Consider the following 24,239-nt stretch of genomic DNA (forward strand, 5'->3'; position numbering starts at 1 on the left):
AACTGGAAGTTTGTACCCATGACCGCTTTCACCCACTTCATCCACCCTCCCACCTACACCCCACCCCCCTATACCCCAGTTCCTGGCAACCAATCTGTTCTCTGTTTGTATGTGTTTGGTTCCTTTAATTGCACATATAAATGAGATCATATGGTCTGACTGATTTCACTTAGCATAATGCCCTCAAGGTCCACTCATGTTGCTGCAAATGGCAGGACTTCCTTCTTATTTGTGTCTGAACAACATTCCATTATATCTATACACCACATTTTTTTTATCTATCCATCTGTTGATGGACACTTAGGTTGGCTGTTGTAAATAATGCTGCAATGAACATGGGGGTGCAGATGTCTCCCTGAGATAGTGATTTTATTTTCTTCAGTTATATACCCAGAAGCCACTGTAATTTGTATAGAGAGAGAAAGAAGGAGGGAGAGACAAGCGAGTAAACTCATGAGTGTATCCAAAGATCCCCTCTATCCTGACTTCTAACAGCATAGATAACTTTTCACGTTTTTGAAATTTATATATATATGTAGATATATATACATAGACATATAAAATATACTTTTTCATGTATGGCTTTTTTCCCCCTCAATGTAATGTCTCTGAGACTTAACAATGTTATCGGATATAACAGTTCTTACATTGCTTTTTTTATTGAAGTATAGTTGCTGTACAATATTATATAACTTACAGGTATACAATATAATGATTCACAATTTTTAAAGGTTATGCTCCACTTATAGTTAGTATAAAATGTTGGCTATGTTTCCCACATTGTACAGTATATGCTTGCAGCTTATTTTATACCCAACAGTTTGTACCTCTTACTCCCCCACCCCTCTATTGCTCCTCCTCCCTTCCCTCTCCCCACTGGTAACCACTAGTTTGTTCTCTATATCTATGAGTCTGTTTCTTTTTTTGTTATATTCACTAGTTTGTTGTATTAATATTTTTAAGATTCCACCTATAAGTGATATCATATATATTTGTCTTTCTCTGACTTGTTTCAGTTAGCATAATGCCCTCCAAGTCCATCCATGTTGCTGCAAATGGCAACATTTCATTCTTTTTTATGGCTGAGTAGTATTCCATTGTATACATATATCACTTCTTCTTTATTCACTCATGGGTTGATGGACACTTAGGTTGCTCCCATATCACTGTCATTTTAGTTTATCACTATGTGAATATATCATAATTTATTTGAATTGTCTATTGAGACAATTATAAATAATATTGGTATGTTATTTTTAATATATGGTATATTTTCTGTATTTCTACATAGATACATTTCTGTGCAGTATATGCCTCATAGTAAACTAGTGACATAGTGAATGAATTTCCAAATTTAATAAAAACTACTATATATAGAGTTCCAAAGTTCTACCATTTTACACGTCTAGTAGTTGAGAGTTCCAATTACTCCACATTCTTGCTTTTTTTCCTAATTAAAAAAATTAGCCCTTCTGATGTATATGTGTGTAATGCACAGTGTATTGTTGTTTTAATTTGCATTTTCCTGTTTACTGATGGTGTTCAACATTTTCATGTGTCTTTTGACCATTTGGGTAGCCTCTCTTACCCAGTGCCTATTCAAGTGCCCCTCTCCATTTTTCTTTTGGGTTGTTTTTTCTTTTTCTGTAGAAGTTTAAAATATATATATTCTAAGTTGAAGTCCATTGTTACACACATATATTCCCACTTTCTGCCTTGTTTTTAAACTCACCGTGGTGTATTTTGATGAAATAAATTTCTTTTTTAAATTTAATTTTATTTTTAAGAACTTTTATTGAGATATAATTGACATAAAATAAACTGCATGTATTTAAAGTGTACAATTTGATATTTTTTCTCATTAGTAATGTATATATGGCAATCCCAATCTCCCTGAAATAAATTTCTTATTTTAAATGCAATTCCACTTATTCAACTTTTCATTTATAAGTTTTATGGTCCCCTGTTGAAGAAGCCTTTTCTTATGTCATACTATAAGTTCGTATTATATTTTTCTTTCACATTTATATCTAAAATTCACCTAGAATTGATTTATGTGTGGTGTAGGGGTCAAGATTCATTTCATGTGTTTGAATATCTAATTGTCCCAACACCTTTTATTGAACGGGTCATTTTTCCCACCCTGCTCAGCTATGTGACCTTTTTCATAAGTCAATCACCCGTATAAGTATACTACTGATTGTAGTTTCTCTGCTCTGTTCCTCCGGTATATTTGGTTATCCTTGCAGAAAAACAACACTCCCTGAATTACTGTAGCTTTATAATAAATCTTTTTATACACTAGAGTAAGTCCTCCTGTTTTTTTTCCCCTTTAACATTTCTTTTTCAATATTCGTGGCCCTTTGCATTTTCAAATAAAATTTAGAACTATCTCATATAAGTTTTTATACAAGCTAGCATTTTTTAATGGGATTTTATTAAATCTATAAATCTATTTGGGGAGAACTGACTTCCTTAACTTTAATCCATTAATATGAATTCCAAGTCTTAAATCAATTAATCCAAATCTTTAATCCATTAATATGTTATGTCCCTTCCATTTATTTAGGTCTCAATAACGTTTCTTTAGTTTTTGGTGCAGTGGTTTTGCACATTTTTTGTTTGACTTATTATTTAAAATGTCATCTATTTGATGCTACTTTGAATTAAATCATTTAAAATTATATTTTCTAATTGTTTATTGCAGGTATGAAGGAATACATTTGGGTACCTGATGATTTTGCTAAATTCTAATAGTTTGTGTCTTATTTTGGATTTGACATGCATAATTATGTCATCTGCAAAGAACACTTATTTTTTTATTCCAGTCATTATGCCTTTTCTTTATTTCATTCGTTTGTTTGCTTTTTTAATGCCTTACTGTGCTGGCTAGGACACATTACAGTGCGGTAAGAGTCGTAAGATTGGGAACCTTGTCTGGTTCTCAACTCAGAGGAAAAGCTTTGTTTTATCATGAAGTATAATTCTTACTGTAGTGTTTTTGATACTCTTTATTCTCTTTATTAGATTAAGGGAGTTCCTTACAATTAACAGTTTGCAAAAAGTATTGATCTTGGATGTTGTTTTATCAAATGCATTACTATCGTTTTTATGACCATATGTGATATTTTCTTTAGTATAATAAAGAGAGGAATTGCAGTCACTACTTCTCGAATGTTAAAACAACCTGTGTTCTTGGAATAAACCCAACTTGCTAGTGATGAATTATTTTTATATAACTAGGACTTGATTTACTTATTTTTTTTGTTTAGGATTTTACATCCATGTTTATAAGAGGTATTGTCTGTATGCATTCTTTGATTTTATTTAAACTTCTCCATAATAACAATAACTTCTTCCCAACAAGATGTTCTTGGTACAAATGAAAATGCTGTCACTGGCTATGAACTGAATCGTGTCCTCCCCCCTCCCCCAAATTCATGTTAGAATGCTAACCCCCAGGGTAACTGTATTTGGAAACAGAGTCAGTAGGAGTTAATTAAGGTTAAGTGAGGTCATAAGAATGCAGCCCTAATCCAATAGGACTGGCAGCCTTATAAGAAGAGGAACATCTCTCTCTCTCTATCCCCTGATGCATGCACTGAGGAAAAGCTGTGTGAAAGGCAGCCTTCTACAAACCAGGAGGAGAGCTCTCAACAGAAATCGAATTTTCTGGCACCTTGATAATGGACTTCTAGCCTTCAGAACTGTGAGAATGTAAATATTTGCTGTTTAAGCCACCCAGTCTGTGGTCTTTTGTTATGGCAACCTGAACAGACTAAGACATCACCTATATCCAAGAAAGAGACATATACAATCCCACCAGTTACATATCCACCTCTGGGTGTTAATTGCTTTCCTAGCTCATTTACAAGCCCACTTGAGTATGTTAATAATACAAAGACAAAACTGCAAAGTCAACAACCATGAAATTTCTTTATACCAAGTAGTATAGAAAAGGAGGGTGATGGCAAAAATATTCAAAATATGTAAATTCTTCAAAATAAGCAAGAAAAATATGGCTCACTGCTACAGTCTTCATTTCTACTACTGACTGCAAGGCTGTGGTTGATACTAATAATTTCATTTTTTCTACTAACAATTCCATGGTTCCTGGGCCCTTGGCCGGCACCTAAGTTGAGAATTTTTACTTGGTGAAGTAATCTGAAGTTTCATTTCTGAAGGGCTTGAGTGCTTAATGGTTCTGTCTTTGCTGGGTTGCAGCCGTTTTCTGTTGACTTTTTTAAATGGATGGGGAAGTAGTAAAAAGTGCCCCCAGGAAAGTCTTCTCATGTCCAAATTTTATTAGCTGATCCTATTTCATAAGACAAATCAACATTTCACGGACTTGTTAATCAGAATCAATGTCCCCAACTAGTCTCTGTCAGTTCAGGGACATGGGACCTGAAATGGCTAGATGGCAGTCTCTACTTCCAGTCCAACACACCCTTTTATTGTGTCTCCTGGTGGAAGCATTCCTCACTTGGGAAGTAAGACCTTGAAACCAGCAGAAGCTAAATGTGTAGGAATTAGAAGCAAAAATTCTGGGAGCGGGTTATTAGATTTAATAGTGAGAGGAGCCACTCCTACATCCACCTCTTCATTTCCAGAACAATATACCAATATATGCCAGCAGTTAGAGAAACAGCATCATATATTGGGTGCTGCCTCAAAGCATGTTATGTATGATAATGTCCAACATAAAATATGGGAGGGTGGAGTAAAAGTGTACAGTTTCTGTATGTAATTAAAGTTAAGTTGTAATCAGCATAAAATAGACTGTAAAATCTATAAGATGCTTTATGTAAGCCCCATGGTAATGACAAAGAAGGAAGCCTACAGGAGATACACAAAAGACAGAAAAGAATCAAAGTATACCACTATGGAAAATCATCAAATCACAAAGGAAAATAGCAAGAGAGGAAGAAAGGAACAAGACAACTACAAAACATCCAGAAAACAATGACTAAGATGGGATTAGTAAATCCTTACTTATTAATAACTACTCTAGAGGTAAATACATTAAATTCTCCAATCAAAAGGCATAGAGTCGCTAAATGGATTAAAAAAAAAAAAGACTCAACTATATGCTGCCTACAAGAGACTCATTTCAGCTATAAGCATACACATGGGCTAAAATTGAGGGTTTAGAAAAAGATATTCCAGGGCTTCCTAGGTGGCTCAGTGGTTGGGAATCTGCCTGCCAATGCAGAGGACATGAGTTCGATCCCTGCTCCAGGAAGATCCCACATGTTGCGGAGCAACTAAGCCCATGTGCCAAAAAAAATAAAAAAGAAAAAGATATTCAATGCAAATGGAAACCAAAGAGATTACTGGTAGCTATAGTTATACCAGGCAAATAGACTTTAACTCAAGAACTGTAACAAAAGACAAAGAAAGTCATTATATGATGATAAAGGAGTCAATTCATCAAGAGGGTATAATAATTGCAAATATATGTGGATCCAACATTGTAGCATCTAAATATATTAAGCAAATACTAACAGATCTGAAGGAAGAAATAGAAAACAATACAACAGTAGGGGACTTCAATACCCTACTTTCAAAATGGATGGATCACTCAGACAGAAAATCACCAAGGAAATGCTGGATTTGAATTATACTTTATAGCAAATGAACCTAATATGCATACACAGAACATTCCACCAACAGCAGCAAAACACATTCTTCTCAAATGCACACAGAACATTCTTGAGGACAGATCACAAAACAAATCTTAGAAAATTTAAAAAGATTGAGATTATAGCAATTATTTTTTTTCTTACCATAATGGTATGAAACTAGAAATTAGCAACAGGAGGAAAACTGGAAAATCCACAAATATGTGAATATTAAACAAGACACTCTGGTCAATCAATGGATCAAAGAAGCAATCAAAAGAGAAATTAAAAAAATCTCAAAACAAATGAAAATGGAAACACAGCACCCCAAAACTTATGGGATTCACCAAAAGCAGTTCTAAGAGGGAAGTCTATAGTGGTAAATGCCTACATTAAGGGAAAAAAGATCTCAAGTGAACAACCTAACTTTACACCTCAAGAAAGTAGAAAAAAAAAGAATTAAGTGAGTTTGTTAAAGTTAACAGAAGGAAGCAAATAAAATTAGAGCAGAAATAAATGATACAGAGATCAGAAAGACAATAGAAAAGTCGGTGAAGCTAAGAGCTGGTTGTTTAAAAAGATACAAAAGATTGACAAACCTTTAAGCTAGACTAACTAAGAGAAAAAGAGAGACGACTTAAATAATATCAGAAATGAAAGAGAAGATATTACACAGATACCACAGGAATACAAAGGATTGTAAGAGACTACTATGAACAATTATACACCAACAAATTGGAGAGCCTTGAAGAAATGGATAAATTCCTAGAAACATACAACTTACCAAGACTGAGTCATAAAGAAATAGGAAACCTGAACAGACTAATAATGAGTAAGCAGATTGAATCTCTAATCAAGCCAAAAAACAAAATCCAGGACCAAATGGCTTCACTGGTGAATCCTACCAAACATTTAAAGAATGAACACCATCCTTCTAAAACTCTTCCAAAAAATAGAAGAGGAGGGAACACTCCCAAGCTCATTTTCTGAGGCCAGCATTACCCTGATACCAAAGCTAGACAAAGACACTGCAAGAAAATAAAACTACAGGCCAATATCTCTGATGAATATAGATGCAAAAATTCTCATCAAAACATTACCAAACAGAATCCAACATAATATTAAAAGGATCATACACCATGACCAAGTGAGATTTATCCCTGAGATACAAGGATGGTTCCACATACACAAATCAATCAATGTGATACACCACATTAATAGAATGAAAGATAAAAACATATGATCATCTTAACAGATACAGAAAAATCATTGACAAAATTCAACATTCTTTCATAAAAAAAGTTCTTTACTAATTGGGTATAGAAGGAACATAATATAATAAAGATCACACAGGATAAGCCCACAGTGAACATCATACTCAATGATGAACAGTTAATAAGTTTTCCTCTAAGATCAGAAACAAGACAACTATGCTCACTCTTACTACTCCTATTCAACAAAGTACTAAAGATCCTAACCCAAACAATCAGGCAAGAAAAGGAAAAAGGTGCTCAAATTGGAAAGAACAAGTAAAACTGTCTCTGTTTGCAGATGGTAAAATCTTTTTTTAATGTATATATATTTTAAATTTTATGATAAAATCTTATATGTAGGAAATCCTAAAAACTCCACCAAAAACTAGAAAAACTAATAAATCAATTCAGTAAATTTGCAGGATACAAAATCAACATACAAAACTCAGTCGTTTCTACATACTAACAACAAATTAGCTGAAAAGGAAATAAGGAAAATCTCATTTATAATGTCATCAAAAACAATAAAAATAAGGATAAATTTAACAAAGCAGGTGAATAATCTGTATGCTGAAAACTGTAAGACTTTGATCAAAGAAATAGAATACACAAATAAATGGAAAGATATCACATGTTCATGGATCAGATGAATTAGTGTTGTTTAAATGTCCATACTACACAAAGCTATGTATAGATTCAAGGCAATTCCTATTAAACTTTCAATGACATTTTTCACAGAAATAGAAAAAAAATCCTAAAATTTGTATGGAACCACAAAAGACCCCGGATAGCCAAAGCAATCTTGAGCAAGAATAATGGTGGTGACCTTACACTGTCTGACTTCAAACTGTATCGCAAAGCTGTGATAATCAAAACAGTATGGTATTAGTATTAAACAGATACATAGACCAATGAAACAGAATAAAAAACCCAGAAATAAACCCTTGCATATACAATCAACTCATATTTGACATGGGAGCCAAGAATAATCAATGAGGGAAAGGATAGTCTTTTCAATACATGGTGCTGGGAAAATTAGATAATCACATGAAAAACAAAGAAACTAGATCTCTGTTTTACACCATTCATGTAAATTAACTTAAAATGGATAAAAGACTTAAACATTAGACCTGAAGTTGTAAAACTCCTGGAAGAAAACATACAGAAAAAAACTCTTTGACGTGGATCTTGGCAATGATTTTTTGGATATGACACCAAAAGCAAGGTGACAAAAGCAACAATTAATAAGGGGGACTACATTAAACTAGAAAGCTTCTGCACAGCAAACAGAACAATCAAGAAAATGAAAAGGCAACCTATGGAATGGAGAAAATAATTGCAAACCATCTATCTGTTAAGGGGTTAATATCCAAAATATATAAAGAATTCATAGACTTCAATAGCAAAACCCCAAACAATCTGATTAAAAAATGGGCAGAGGAAGTGACTAGGCATTTTTCCAAAGAAGACATCCAAATGGCCAGAAGGCAGATGAAAAGATGCTCAATAGCACTAATCATGAGAGAAATGCAAATCAAACCCAAAATGAGATATCACCTCATGCCTGTTAGATTGGATATTATTATTTTTTTTAAAGACAAGATATAACAAGTGGTGGTGAGAATGTGGAGAAAAGGATGCCCTTGTGCACTTTCGGTGGGAATGTAAATTGGTGCAGCCACTATGGAAAACAGTATGGAGGTTTCTCAAAAAAAATTAAAAATACAACTATCATAAGATATAGCAATCTTGCTTCTGGACATACATCCAAAGGGAATGAAAATAGGACATCAAAGAGCTAACTGCTCTCCCATGTTCATTGCAGCATTATTTACAATAGCCAAGATGTGGAAACAACCTAAGTGTCTATCAACAGATGAATGGATAAAGAAAAATGTGGCATGTATATATATAATGGAATATTATTCAGACAAAAAAGAAGGAAATCCTGCTATTTGTGACAACATGGATGAACCTTGAGGACATCATGCTAAGTGAATTAAGTCAGACAGAGAAAGACAAATATTGTACAATTTCATTTATGTGTGGAATCTAAGAGTTGAACTCACAGAAACAGAGAGTAGAGTGGTGGTTACCAGGGACTGGAGGGCAAGGAAACGGGGAGATGTTGGTCAAAGTGCACAAACTTCCAGTTATGAGTAAATTCTGGGGATGTAATATACAACATGGTGACTGTAGTTAACAATACTGTATTGTATTCTAGTGTATACCCTAGAAAGTTGCTAAGGGAATAGATCTTAAATGTTCTCAACACAAAAAATCGTAACTATGTGAGGTGATGGAGGTATTAACTAACCTTGTCATGGTAATCATTTCACAAAATATATATACATGTGTATCAAATCATCACACGGTACACTTTAAACTTACATATACGTCAATTACATCTCCATAAAGCTGGAAAAAATACATTAAAAAGAAGAAAAGAACAAACAGGCCTAGGATAAACCCTAGGGAAAGAAAAGGAAGTTTATAAAGAATTAAGAAAGGCAGCCAGAGAAACAGGGGAGAAGCAAGAAGAGTGGGTGTTGTGGTAGCTAAGGAAACAAAATATCTCAAGGTGGGAGAGCGCAGTGGTGTCAAATGGTGCAGAAAATGAGGGGTGATTGGGGAGGTCTTTGATGACCTTGGCAAAAGCAGTTTGGAGGAATGAGGAGGGTGGAGACCAAAAAGGGAGAGACGGGTGGGCTGAAGTCTGAGAGGAGGCGAGCTGGTGGAGCAGCTGTGGTCAGAGTGGGGCGTGTGAAAGCCAAGTCAGTTTCCTGAGCTGCCTTTGTGGCTCTTCCTCTGCCCACTGCTCCCAACCCGGCCTCACGCCCACACGTACATTCCTCTGCAAGTACTGTTGGTGGCGGAGCCCTGCACATCCTGAAATTCGGTGATACACTTCCTAGATAGCTTTCATCCTTCATCCCTCAGTCCCACCTCCACAACTGCAGCACAAACGGGTCATTACCCATAGCCTCCCTGCTGGCCTCCCTAAGGGTAGTCTAGTTTGTTTCCAATTTCACAGGCCACACAGCCATCAACTTTTAAAATGCAGATACCATCATCTTTTCCCTCTGCTTAAATTAAGGACACTCCAGCTCGTGGAATTTAAGTGCTAATTGCTCAGCACAACATCCTAGGCTCTCCAAGTTCTGGTTCCTGCCCCTCTCCTCTTGGCCAATGATGTTTACCCTCTAGCAATATATTATACAACTCCTCAGACCTTTTCAAACTAGCCCTGCTCTTGTGTCTTTTCCTTTTTCCAGGTGTTTGGAAGAGTTTCTACTCATCTTTCAAGATCAGCTTCAAGCACATCTTCCATGGCAATCCCCTCCCTGGCCACCCCATGATCACACCTGTCCTGCATTCTTATTTATTTCTATTATTGTTCGCTACCGTTTATCCAATCCACCCTTCATTGTGTTGTATGTTTACCTTCCCCAATGGACTATGACTTCCTGGAGCACAAAAACTATGGTATTCATCTTCGTATTTCTAGGATTTGTGACAGTGCCTGGCACAGTGAGCAGATCTTAAATTGCTGTAGCAATTTGGGGAACATACCGATATTTCTTTTTTTTTAATTTTTATTTTATATTGGATTAACAATGTTGTGTTAGTTTCAGTTGTACAGCAAACTGATTCAGTTATACATATACATGTATCTATTCTTTTTCAAATACTTTTCCCATTTAGGTTATTACAGAATATTGAGCAGAGTTCCCTGTGCTATACAGTAGGTCCTTGTTGGTTATCTATTTAAAATATAGCAGTATTTCTAATATCAGTGTTCCTGTTTTACCAATATCAGAGCTGTGTCTGCAGAGTGGTAAAGTATGCATGTCTCCGTAATCACATTAAGTCCCCAGGTGTCCCCGGGCTCCAATGATCAAACATCATCTCCTCCGCAGACTTGGGTCTTTTGTTCAAGTCCACCTGGGACATCAAAGACCTTTCTTCCCATTGTCAGGATTCTGGGGCTCTCTTCCTAGCTTTTCAGTCCAATTGGCTTCCTGAGGATTCTGCCCCAGAGACCCAGAGGGAGCCCCGTGGGCTGCCAGATGGATACTAATTGCTTGTCTCCCGACTGTGGACTCAGGGCTAAAGGAGATACTTGCTTCTGGGAAATATCGAAAGCTGGAAATAACAGAAGCTGCTGTAGCACCCAAGAGGCCAGTCTAGGTAAAACTCAAAAACAAGAATGATTCCAAATGTACCTATCTCGTACTCTTTGTTCTATTTGATTATATTCTTTCTGCTTTTATCCCATGCATATCTGCTTTAGGCCAGTTGACAATGGGTATAAGCAATTTTTCTTCCTGGTCACTTCTTCAAGTAAATCACATCTTCAGTTGGCCTGGGCTGCTTTCAAAGTTCCCCCATCACTAACTATTATAGTTTAATTCTTGAATTCTGATAGCATAAAAAGAAAATGACTCCCGGCGAATATCCTGCTTGTGATCAGTTAGGCACAACTGAATTCCCATCCACTAAATTGATACCAATATGAGTCACGGAAGATCGTTCTTAATAGGCCAACTTGTAGTAATTGTTCTTGCTATAAAGTGATTTCCACTTCATTTATATAGTATTTCATTTTTTAATGTGTTCTAAGGAATAATCTGACAGGGTCTAATTTGACCATTTCTATAGATCAGTTATGTCAAAGACAATAACTTGCCTTATTAAATGACTCCAGTTACCATCACTTCCAGGTGGGTTTCTTAGCATTGCACTTTTTGAATGAACCAGGAACATCTTTATGTACTTGGGTCACATAAATTGTATTTTTATGTCTCCCCTCCTTGGGCAGATAAGACTCTAAAGATGGTAGGAAAACCACAAGCACCCACTAATGAGGGCCAGGTGCCATCATGTAAGGCCAGACTCTCTCCCCTAATAGCCCAAATGGGGTACACTTCGTTGCCCCACTGGGTCTAGCGTGTGGAGTTCTCCCTCTCGCTATGTGTGAGGAGTATAGACTAGGGTAGGGTCAAACTCTGACGATATAAAGAGAGTGGCAGCCTGGTTTGTTTGTTTGTTTTGGCCACGCCACGTTGGCATGTGGGATCTTAGTTCCCCGACCAGAGATCGAACCCATGTCCCCTGCCTTGGAAACATGGAGTCTTAACCACTGGACCGCCAGGGAAGTTCCAATCTGCTTGTTTACCTGGCCAATTTCACCCCTGTGTGGTGCAGGGCTCAGGGTGAATTGCTGTTTACCTGTCTACAAGTCTGCCTTGTTATTTTCTTGTTTCCTACATCCCAGGCTGATTCTGGCAAAGTTATGCTTCAACATCAAAGTAGTCATTTACTGAATTACTCAGTAGCTTCCAAATGACTTTTGTTAGTCATACTTCTTCCTGAGCGGTAACAATGAATCTTGACATGAAGATGTGACTTCCTAAAGCCAGTGCCGCTCAGGACCACCCCTAAGAGCCCCTTCGCCAGGGCCACAGGACCCAGGAGGTCTTCAGGACTGTGACACCCAGCAAAGACCTTGGCCACCTGCAGAAGTGGTCAAATTGTCTCTCAGAGAATATTGCTCTAGGGCCTTGGAGACTTCAAGTTTACTTTAGAGAATTCTCTTTCAGACAAACTCAGACCTAATGACTTGTGAGATTTGTGAAAAACAAAGATAATGTAGCGGAGATTTGCAGAGCTACTTAAAGCAAGTTCAGCAAATGTCTTATTACTTTAGGAAAAGGAATGGCCATGTTCTTGGGAAATCTAATTTGTTCAATAACAAATCATCCCAGAAAAATGACAACTCATGCTCAAAATGTCACAAGACTTGTGCAATATTCCAGTGCTGAATCATTTATTCAATAATACTGACTGTCACCTAGAGGTTACAGCCCAAAGGAAAATATCAAATTATGTGAGATTTTATCTGTAGTGCATATGTCAAGCTCAGATGAAAATCATATTAAAATAAAACCAAAAGTCTTTGAATGTCCTTCCGGACCCTTGGAAATGGCAAACCATTTCTCATATTCAGATTAGCATTCCCAGGTGACGTCTTTTAGGTTGATTTCCAGGTTGATGCCAGAGGTGATGCCACAATCACTCCATTCAAAGACTTGCCTAGTCTTGGGTTGGAAGAATTTACAGTTTCCAATTCCAGGTGTGAATGAAAAATGTTACGCCATCTTAAAGTCTCCAGTTAAGTGGAAACTACCCTCAAGTTTGACCCCTGCCCTCCACCAAAGGAAAAAGAACTCTATTGATAAAGAATCTGGCACAGAGGGTGAAAATAATTTAGTGGAGCCCAAACCCATACCAGAAATACTTTCAAATAGTCATGTGTATGTAGTCCAAGGATGAGATTAGAAAGGCCCAGAGGTGCATTTTTATACTTCTGTCCTCGTTTCTTCCAATGGCATAAAAGTCAAACATGACATGAAGTAGGGGGTTGGTAAAAGGAAGTAGTCTGTAAAATATGACATGATTACATTAGAAAACATTTTCATGTTAACAGTTTTTTTAACCATACACTCTCTTTACGACATAGCAGGGCAGGAAGCATGGAGGTGGGGGTGGGGTTGAAGGGTGAACTAACCTAGTGAATAGAATTCCTGAAACAATTACAGGCAAATTGGTTTCCTCTCTACACACTGACAACGAGCGATCCAAAAAGAAGAGTAAGAAAACAGTTCTATTTACAATAGCATTAAGAAATTACTTAGGAATAAACTTAACCAAGAAGTCAGAAGACTTATACATTGAAAAATATAAAACATTGCTGAAAGAAATTAAAGAAGACACAAATAAATTGAAAGACATCCTGCATTCATGGATTGGAAGACTTAATATTGTTAAGACGTTAATACTACCCTAAATGATCTACAGATTCAATGCAATCCCTAGCAAAATCTGCCAATGATGGTTTTTGCAGAAATAGAAAAATTCACCCTAAAATTTATATGAAATCTCAAGGGACTCTGAATAGGCCAGACAATCTTGAAAAAGAACAAAGTTGGAATTCTCATACTTCCTAATTTCCAAATTTACTACAAAGCTACCATAATCAAAACACTGCGGTACTGGCATAAAGACAGACATATAGATTAGAGAGCCCACACCGAAATCCCCACATATATGGTCAAATGATTTGCAACACAGGTGTCAAGAACATTCAATGGGGAGAAGACAATTTTTTCAACAAAGCTGCACTCTTATCTTATACTATATGCAAAAATTAACTCAAAGTGGATTAAAGACCTAAAAGGAAGAGCTGAAACTATAAAACTCTTAGATTGATACACAGGGGAAAGACACATGTTATTGGATGTGGCAATGAATTCTTGGATATGACATCGAAAGCACTGGAAGCAAAAGGAAAACTAAGTAAATGGGACTTCATCAAAATTAAAAACTTTTGTATATCAAAGGATACTATCAACAGAGGGAAAAAGCAACCCATAGAATGGGTGAGAATATTGGCAAATCACATTTCTGATAAGGGGTTAATATCCAGAATCTGTAAAGAACTCCAACAACTCAGCAACAACAACAACAAAAAACAACCTGATAATGGGTAAGGACTTGAAAAGACATTTCTATAAAGGCATACAAATGGTCAATAAGCACATGAGAATATGTTTAACATCATTAATATTTAGGGAAATGCAAATCAAAACAACAAGATACCACTCCACACCTATTAGGATGACTATTATTAAAACAACAACAACCCCCAAGCCAGAAAATAACAAGTATGGGTGAGGATATGGTGAAACTGGAACTCTTGTGCACTGTTGGTGGGAATATAAAATGGTGTAGCCACTATGGAACACAGTATGGTGGTTCTTCAAAAAAATAAAATTATCATCTGATTCAGCACTACTGCTTCTGGGTATGTACTCAAAAGAACTGAAAGTAGGCTCTCAAAGAGATATTTGTATAACCGTGCTCTTAATAGCATTATTCACAATAGCCAAAGTGTGGAAACAACCAAAGTGTACAACTGATGAGTGGATAAACAAAATGTGGTACGATGGAACATTAGTCAGTCTTAAAAGAGAAGCAAATTTTAACATCCGCTACAACATGGATAATCTTTAAAGTCATTATGCTAAGTGAAATAAACCAGTCACAAAAGGACAAATACTGTATGATTCCAGTTATACGAGGTACCTAGAACAGTCAAATTCATAGAGACAGAAGGTAGAATGGTTTCCAGGGGCTGGGGGGAGGGGAGTATGGGGAGTTATTGTTTCATGGGTACAGAGTTTCTGTTTGGGATGGTAAAAAAAGTTCCAGAGATGGATGGTGGTGATGGTTGCACACTATGTGAATGTATTAATGCCACTGAAGTTGACACTTAAAAATGGTTACAGTGATATATTTTATGCCATGTATATTTACCACACACACACAAAAATGCAGGCAACCCTATAAGGATGGTTTAGAATAGAATAATTTAAAGACAATAACTTGTGCATCCTCTCTGATAAAGCAACACAAAAAGTCCTCTGTAAACAACCTAAGTGTACATTGACAGATGAATGGATAAAGAAGATATGGTACATAGATACAATGGAATACTACTCAGCCATAAAAAAACAATGAAATGGTGCCATTTGCAGCAACATAGATGCAACTAGAGATTATCATACTAAGTGAAGTAAGTCAGAAAGAGAAATACAAATACCATATGATATCACTTACATGTGGAATCTAAAACATGGCACAAATGAACCTATCTATAAAACAGAAACAGACTCACAGATATAGAGAACAGACTTGTGATTGTCAAGGGGGGGGGGAGGGATGGACTGGGAGTTTGGGGTTGGATAGATGCAAACTATTACATTTAGAATGGATAAACAGCAAGGTCCTACTGTACAGCACAGGGAACTATAGTCAATATCCTGTGATAAACCAGAACGGAAAAGAATGTTAAAAAAATGAATGTATATATGTGTATAACTGAGTCACTCTGCTGTACAGCAGAGATTGGCACAACATTGTAAATCAACCATATGTCAATAAAAAAAAAAGTCCTCCATAAGTAAGACATGAATCATATTTACCTTGGGTGTAAAAGTATTATAGTATCTAAATGTGTTCTGATTTCTAAATTGTAACCAAAGGAATAATAACAGGAAGTTAAAAATTGACATTGTTGATTCCCATACTCATGTTGTGAAAGCATTACAAGCATGAATGCAAAATATCAAGAATTAAACATATTTCCAGAATAATCAGTGCTAAAAGAAAATGTAGCAACCAGAAGATGTAGATTTGTTTCTGGAGAGAAGACTCAGAAAGATTTCTGAGCCTCAGGGTGTACTGAAATACATCTGGGGATGTTGCCTTCAAAGATTTATTCAGAATGCTTCTGGGCTATTGAGAAAATATGTTCAGGGACAGGAAAAACAGGAAAATAATTAACCAATAAAACTTTTAATTTTTTAATGTAACAGAGTTTCTTCATAGCAATATTTACATTTTTTCTGTTTTGTTTACCTCTTTAGCCTTTCCTGTACCAGAATGCAAGCTCTGAAGATCGAGATCTTATCTGCCTAAATCACCAGGCACCAGTCTGTATACAAGATCTAGCACGTAGAGAACATTTATTATATACTTGTTGTATGAATGAATAAATGATTCTTTACTTCCAACAGCACCTAATGCAGTGCCTTATGCATGAAAGATAATAAATAATAGTTTTTGATCTGGTTATATATGCAAAAAGAAGATTGATGTTAGTTGAGTTGCAAGTTGACAATGGTACAGTAAGGCTTTTTACTAGGATCTCAAGGAATGGATACTTAAGGCTCCATTGATTGAAAAATGAACAATTATTTCAGGAAAGTTTAAGAAGGAAAAAAAATTGCTGATTAAGCCATGACCAACCATCAAATGTAATTGTAAAATCTTTCCCACCTTGATTGCAGAGCTTTTAAGAATAGAAAGAATGTGCATCTTAGGATTTAAGGGATATGGTATATAACACAGAATTTCCCCTAAGACCTACCCTAATAGGCCTCTCTCTTCATGGAAATCTTGGACTGAAAAGAACCCTGAAAAGGACATTAGTCTAATTTTTCATACAGTGCTAAGGCAAACATTTGTTCAAAGAACGATGAGAATGAAATTTAGGTCCACATAAGCTCAGTTATGTTTAAGCAGCATTTGAGATGCAGAAAAAGATGGAGCTGAAATGCTTTCCCTCTTCAATCCTTACTACTTTATCAGATTCCAAGCAGACATTCTTATGAGAAGAAAGAAGGAAGCAGCAGCAGAAGGGAAGTATGAAGGAAGCATGGCAGGAGTCTTGATCAAACTGGATCATCTAAAGACCACCTTCGCATGCAATGACAGGTGAGGACCCAAAGAAGATGCAGGGAGATCAGCTAGGAGGCTCCCCAGTGAGTGATGCTGGTAGCTTACACTAGGATGGTAGAAGTTGGGATACAGATTCAGGAGACAGGGTAGAGGCAACACGGACAAGATTTGGTGATGCATTACATTGCTTTTGCTTCCCTGCCCCAATCATGTTTTTTAATTGTTTGGCAAGGACTTGTAGTGATAAATGCCTCTGATTCTATGTTTAAACAGCAGCACACACTAGGAAACATGCCACTATTTTTTAAAAACGTATATTTGACTGAAAAGTTTATTTTAGTTAGCAGAAATAATGATTCCTGTATTTCTGAGGATATTTTTCATTTGATTAATTTATTTTTAAATACTAAACTTTTTAATGACAGAAAGAGTTCCCAGTGTCCAACTGGCATAGAATGATAAAGGTGTCCTGTTTCTTAACGGGTCTGGCTTCAGGGGGTATTGAGAAATTAGGGGCTTGTGCTCCTAAAAATTATTGTTTGTGCTCGCGGTGCTGCTGTGGTCACGGCCAAGTTGAAGTACCTTCTGTAGGGATCCGTGTGGCAAATTCTCATTGTACCAACTGTGAATTACCTAAACACCTATTGATACTCTCTAAAGTGCTGATGTAGAAGTAATATAAAACTCCAAGCCTAGAGGTTCTTTGCACAGTTACTATACAAGGTAGAAGTAACTATAAGGTCGGGACCTCCATCAGCACCTGTGTCCACTTTTGTTCCTTTCTGTTGCCTGACACACTCTCCTGCGGTATTCTGACCTAGATTATGAATAGATATGAAGATCAAGTGTAAACTAAAGTAAATAAAATTACATTTGTGGGTCTGTGAGATTTAAGGGTAAGGCTTTCAAGAAGGAAAAGACTGAGTAGCATAGCTCCTATTGAGTTAAAATGACACAGCAAGTTAAAAACAAGGGCAAATTTATATTTTATAATAATCCTGTATATATAATATAGCACTTACATAGGACATAGGAAATGCTACAGGCCATTCTTTTCCACTTTATTTCCATTGCCTCTAACTTCAGTGATATCTGAAGAATGGTGGACTTTTAAAAACACAGTAGAACCAAGATCTGTGACTGGACAGAGAAAAAGCTTGCACTGAATCCTCAGCTCCAGCTAGAGGCTCATTCTATAGGAGGCTTTATAGACATCCACATCATTGGGACTGTCGACAACTGGATCTTTTACTGTCTCCCTAATCATACTCTAGCTTTAAGATTTAGAATTCTGGCTTCTACCTCATGCACTTTATTCTCTCTCACTTAATTTTTAATCTTGACTTAAAAAGAAAGACTTTAGGGACTTCCCTGGCAGTCCAGTGGTTAAGACTCTGAGCTTCCACTGCAGGAGGTACAGGGTTTGATCCCTGGTCAGGGAACTAAGATCCCGCAAGCCACACGGCTAAAAAGAAAAAAGACGTCAGATATATTTGAACACTAAATTCCACTTGGGCTACAGAAGGTGTTTTATTTGGAAGGAGATGAAGCTCTTTGCTCTATAAATATCTGTTATGGATTGAATAGTGTCCCCCTAAAAGATACATTGAAATCCTAACTACCAGTGCCTGTGCGTGTGACCGTATTTGGAAATAAGGTTGTTACAGATGTAATTAGTTAAGATGAGGTCATAAAGAGCAGGGTGGATTTGTCTCCTTCGAAGAAGGGAAGAGGCATAGACACATCGATACACAAGGGAAGAACACCAGGTGATGAGAGACTGCAATGCTGCAGCCCAGGAATGCAAACGATTGCCAGCAGAGGCTGCAAGAAACAATGAAAAGTTTCCAGCTACAGGTTTCAGGGGAAGCAAGGTCCTGCCAACACTGTAATTTCAGGCTTCTATACTCCATAACTGTGAGACAGTACATTTCTGTTTTGAAGTGACCCAGTTTGTGGTCCTTGTTAAGGCAGCCCCGGGAAACTGGTAATCCCCCAACTACCCATCTATTTATCCTTACAGCCATCTCCCCATTCATTCATCCATTCTTTCAAATGACATTTATTTAGCACTTGCTGTGTACCAGGCACTGTGTACAGTAGTTCCAAGGAGGCAAAGAGGAGAAAGAAACCAGCTTTGGCCCTAAGACCTTTTAATCTTAGCAGACAAGAGGCTTTGGGATGCAGGGAGGAGGAATTGACTCTTCTTGGCATGTGGAGATGCAGATGGGTGTTGATCATGGAAGACACAACAGAAAAGAAACTTAAAGAGTGGCTTTAAGATGCCATGGTGAAAAAAGTTTGCATCTCAGACATAAGAATTTAAGATGCAGTGTTGAAAGGGAATTTAGAGTTTAACTTTTTAGCTCTAAATAGATGGATGCGAGGCTTCCCTGGTGGTGCAGTAGTTAAGAATCCACCTGCCAATGCAGGGGACACAGGTTTAATCTGGTCCGGGAAGATCCCACATGCTGAGTAGCAACTAAGCCCGTATGCCACAACTGCTGAGCCTTTGAGCCACAACTACTGAGCCCGCGTTCTGCCACTACAGAAGCCCATGCACTAGAGCCCACACACCTAGAGCCCATGCTCCACAACAAGAGAAGCCACCACAATAAGAAGCCTGTGCGCTGCAATGAAGAGAAGCCCCCATGCTCCACAACAACAGAAAGCCCGAGCACAACAATGAAGATCCAACACAGCCAATAAATTTAAATAAATAAATAATAAGTAAAATTTAAAACAATGAAAAAATAAATAGACGGATGCCTTACAGGCTGTGACTGGCCCAGCATCATACAGCTAGTGGTGGAGCCAGGATGAAAATTATTGAGAAGAAAAGCTGCTATTTGCTACCCACAGTGCAAGGGCTGTACCTGCACCATCTTCCTTAGCCCTCACCCCGGTCCTCCTTTTCAAAGAAGGAATCTTAAGGTCCAGAGAGGTGATGTGATTTATCCAAGTGAAATGAATTGTCTATAAAATGGCAGAGCCCAGGTCAGAGCTGGCTTCAAAGCCTTGGGTCCCTGTATCATGCAACAAGTCCTTGGGTTTTAGAAATTCCAGATCTAGTTTTCTTTCCACTCTCCCACGTTGCCTTACAACAATTTATAAAAGATCACATGAAGACGAGATGGCTCGTTGTAAAGTCAATTAAAACTCTTGGAAAGAAGTTAGAATTAAACATGTAATTGTGCCTTTAGGCCTCACATTCTTTTAGCCTCAACGGAATGTACAATTCATAGATCTTGTGAATGATACAAGCATATTCACGTATTCGTATAAATATTGAAATTAACTCACCATTCCTATTGTCATTGCAATCGCCACAGATAATAGATAAGATTTATTTCTCTCTCAAACTTCAGAGGGAGAAAAATCTAATGAAAACTACTGTTCTACATTGATGTCCAGAGTGGTTCTGATACTAAGATGATTTAGGCCCATGAATATTTCCAACCTGACTGCAAATGCGTATCGATGGTCTTAGAGTCCATATATAGTACAATTTACATACGAGGGTGAGTCAAAAATTATCCACACACTGGCTGTAGAATTTATTTTAATTAACTTTTAGAAGAGACAAACACATCATTTTTCGACATAATCTCCTTGCTTTTCCAATACACTTTGTCCATCTGTCAACAAGCTTTTGTATTCCCTTATTAAAAATTGTTTTAGGCTGAGCTGCAAGCCATGAATGCACCACTGTCTTCACTTAAACAGAAGTGAATCTTCATCCTCATAGGGCTGCTAACATTAGTGTGACCTTTCTTGAACTTCTCTATCCATTCATATGCACTCCTTCGAGACAAGACACTCTCCATACTGTGCACAAAGTCTTAGATAAATAACGGCACCAGATAGATACACCCTCAGACCACAAAAAGCAGATCACTGCATGCTGCTTTTCTTTCGTGTAAATCACAACTGGGGCATCCATTTTTGCTCTCACCGCAGTGGCAAATGAACTGATTTAACACATTCACCCCTACACAGCAGTGACTGGGGAGACAGTAGCCTTGAACAGAAAGCGCTGATAAGACAGTGCAGCCAACAGAAGTTTTAATATAACCAGAGTGCAGATAATTTTGACTCACCCTTGTAGATAGAGAATAACTCTGAATTATTCAACAAATATTGTCATACTAGGGTAAGGGGGTATTCCTTGAAACTTGAAGAAGCAAACTGAGGACTAAAAAGTAATTCTACTTTACAGAGCAATAGTCAATTTACAGATGCATTGTCCTAGGAGGCATAGACAGTCTAAACACATTATAAAAGTGTCACCGTGTCCTGCGACTTTTCATGCTGTGGTCCATGAGGTCAGGGGTAGGGCTGCCATGTTTATCAAAGCCTTGGGAAAATGCATGGGAAGGAGCTACAGAGAACGTCTGATCCTTAAGTATCTGTCTCAGTGAATCTCAGTAAATCTTCCTTCTGCATCTTCAGCTGGTGGCTTAATACTCAGACCCTCTCGGTTCTATTAACTGAGGCCATCTTAGCATCTACGAAACATGGGTCACTTCAAGGACATCTACATTATTGGAACCTGTAGCCAAAGAAAGAAAACCTCAAAACAAAAAAAAAAAAACCAAAAAAAACCCCAAAGCGAGTTTCTTTTCTGATCTCCTTGAAGCCTCCATTCCTAGACTTTCTTTCCTGAAGATTAACCGCTTTCACAGACCTTCATCACTGATCTAGGAAATGACCACATCTTCCAGGGCAAATGAAGACTTCCCCACAGGGCTATGGGATTTTCCCAAGAGGCATTCATTATTTACAGGGACACAATACACCCCCCCCTCCGACATTAACATACAAGAGCCATACAGCCGGGACCACCTACGTGGGGGTGTGGCTTTCACTGCAACAGGGTCAGATTTTCTCACAGCTGTCATTTGTTCAATGGAATCAGAAACGAGAGATTCCATGTGGTCCTCCTCAAGCATCATTTAAGAGTTTCAGGTCATAGAATTGGTCCCACCTATGTATTTCTTCACTGAACTGTCATAGAAAGTACAGGTATGTTATTTGGCTACAAAACATAACTGATTTTCATTCCTGGCTTGTAGAGATCAACCTTCTTACTTCACAGCTGTACCCTATAATGAGCCAGTTCCCTTACCTGAGTTAAAAATGATTTTTCTGATCTTTCCTTGGTCTAGTGACTTTTTTTTTATGGTATCTTTTGTCAACAAAGGTTTTAAATATTCTGCAATCTTTTTTTTAAATAACTTCTTGATTAAAGTTTCACAGCATTTCTCATAAATATTTTACTTACTTTATTAACACCAGTTACATCTGTTGTGCATCCGGCATGAATTTTTGCCTATGCCTAAGCTGGAGGCCGACTTATTTTCGTCCAGAAAGATAGCTTTTTACACCATCACCATTTATTAGACAGACCGTTTCTCCCACTGGGTTAAACTTTTTTTCACATAGTAATTCTCACTTACCGATGTTGTTTGTTGCTCCTTATTCTGTCCTACGATCTGTCTCCGTTCTGACACCAGCACCATCTTATTCTGATGGCTGTGGCTTTCGTCTGGGTGCTGCTCCGGAGGCTGGTGCGGCCCCCACGTGCCGCTCAGATCTCCTGCAGGAGGAACTCAGCAGCTCAGCTGTGAGGGGTTAGGCGAGCTGCGGGGGCGCAGTGGTGGAGACCGGCAGCCCCCGGCTAATAACTCAGCTGCCATGGCAGAAGCACGAGGGCCTGGTCACTTCTGCCCAGTGTGGGACGTCACCAACCGTGGAGGTTTCGCTCCATCCAGGGCTCTCCGCTGGGTTGGCCGGGACTTGGTCAAGGCTGCATGGTGCGGGAGGCTCTTCCTGCCTCTCTCCTTTCACAGGTGTCAGGTCTCATCAGGGACTGAAGGCTTCCTCCCTTTTATAGGCATTCTCCACCCCCGCCCGCCCCAAATTACCCTCTTGCCCAGGTATATGGATTTAAAAGTCTGCTCAGGTGATTCTGATGGGAACTCTCATCAGCCAGGAAGGTCTAAGTTATGCTGTAGTAATGAGGAATCCTGAATTTCCTGTGGCTTACTTAACACATAAAAATTTGTTTCCTACGCATGTTACGTGTCCCAAGCGGGTTTTAGCGGAGGTGGGCGGCGCTCTGCTCCACCGTTTTTCGGGGCTCAGAATCACAGAGGCTCTGCTGTCAGGAACATTCCCATCACCAGGATAAAAGAGGAGTGTCATGCACAAGCAATTAAATATTTGTCCTGGAAGAGACCCGCGTCACCTGCTCAGAGCGTTTTGGCCAAAAGTAGTCACGTGAACACCCTCCCCGCAAGAGGGCTGGGAAATGCCCTCCTCTAAGTGCCCAGGAAATAAAGAAGAACCTGTCTGCTGAGCAAGAGTAATGTCTTCACAAGGACATTCTTAAGAATGGGTGCATTCAATTCACTAATTAAATGAGATACTAAAAGTATGGTATTACTTATCTACCTAATATGGTAATCGCTGCACATACGTGGTGATTTCAGTTTAAAACTGAATGCAGGGAGGGAGTACGGGGATGTGTGTATGGAAACAGATGATTGAACCTGGTGTACCCCCCCCAAAAAAAAAACCAAAAACTGAATGCAATTTAAAGTGCAGTTCCAGAGTCACAGTAGCCATGTTTCAAGTACAAAATAGCCAAATGTGGTTTGTGGCTCCTCCACAGGAGAGATCAGATGTCAAAGATTTCCATCACTGCACAAAGTTCTATGAGACCAGGCTGGTCTAGTCCACAGTGGTCTCCTTCCCTCTGTGCCATGGTTTTATTCTATACCCACACGGAATTGCTCCGGCAATGTGCGGCAGCTGCTCAGGGGTTTTCCACCTGAAGGGCATTTGCAAGCTTGGTGTTCATAAGGCAGCGAATGTAGGTAGGGGCTGGGGGAAGGTGTCTGATACATTTTCAGGTTACCAGAGCTAATGGGAAAGGGCTAGATTAAGGAAGACTAGATAGACACAAAAAAGGGGTCAGGTGGAAGACTTGTGGGTCAAAAAGGGGGATAAAAATCATTGTCAAAGCAAACCTGTAAGGATTATGATTAAATACATG

This window comes from Hippopotamus amphibius, chromosome 11 (genome assembly GCF_030028045.1).
Source record: "Hippopotamus amphibius kiboko isolate mHipAmp2 chromosome 11, mHipAmp2.hap2, whole genome shotgun sequence".
Taxonomy (NCBI): domain Eukaryota; kingdom Metazoa; phylum Chordata; class Mammalia; order Artiodactyla; family Hippopotamidae; genus Hippopotamus; species Hippopotamus amphibius.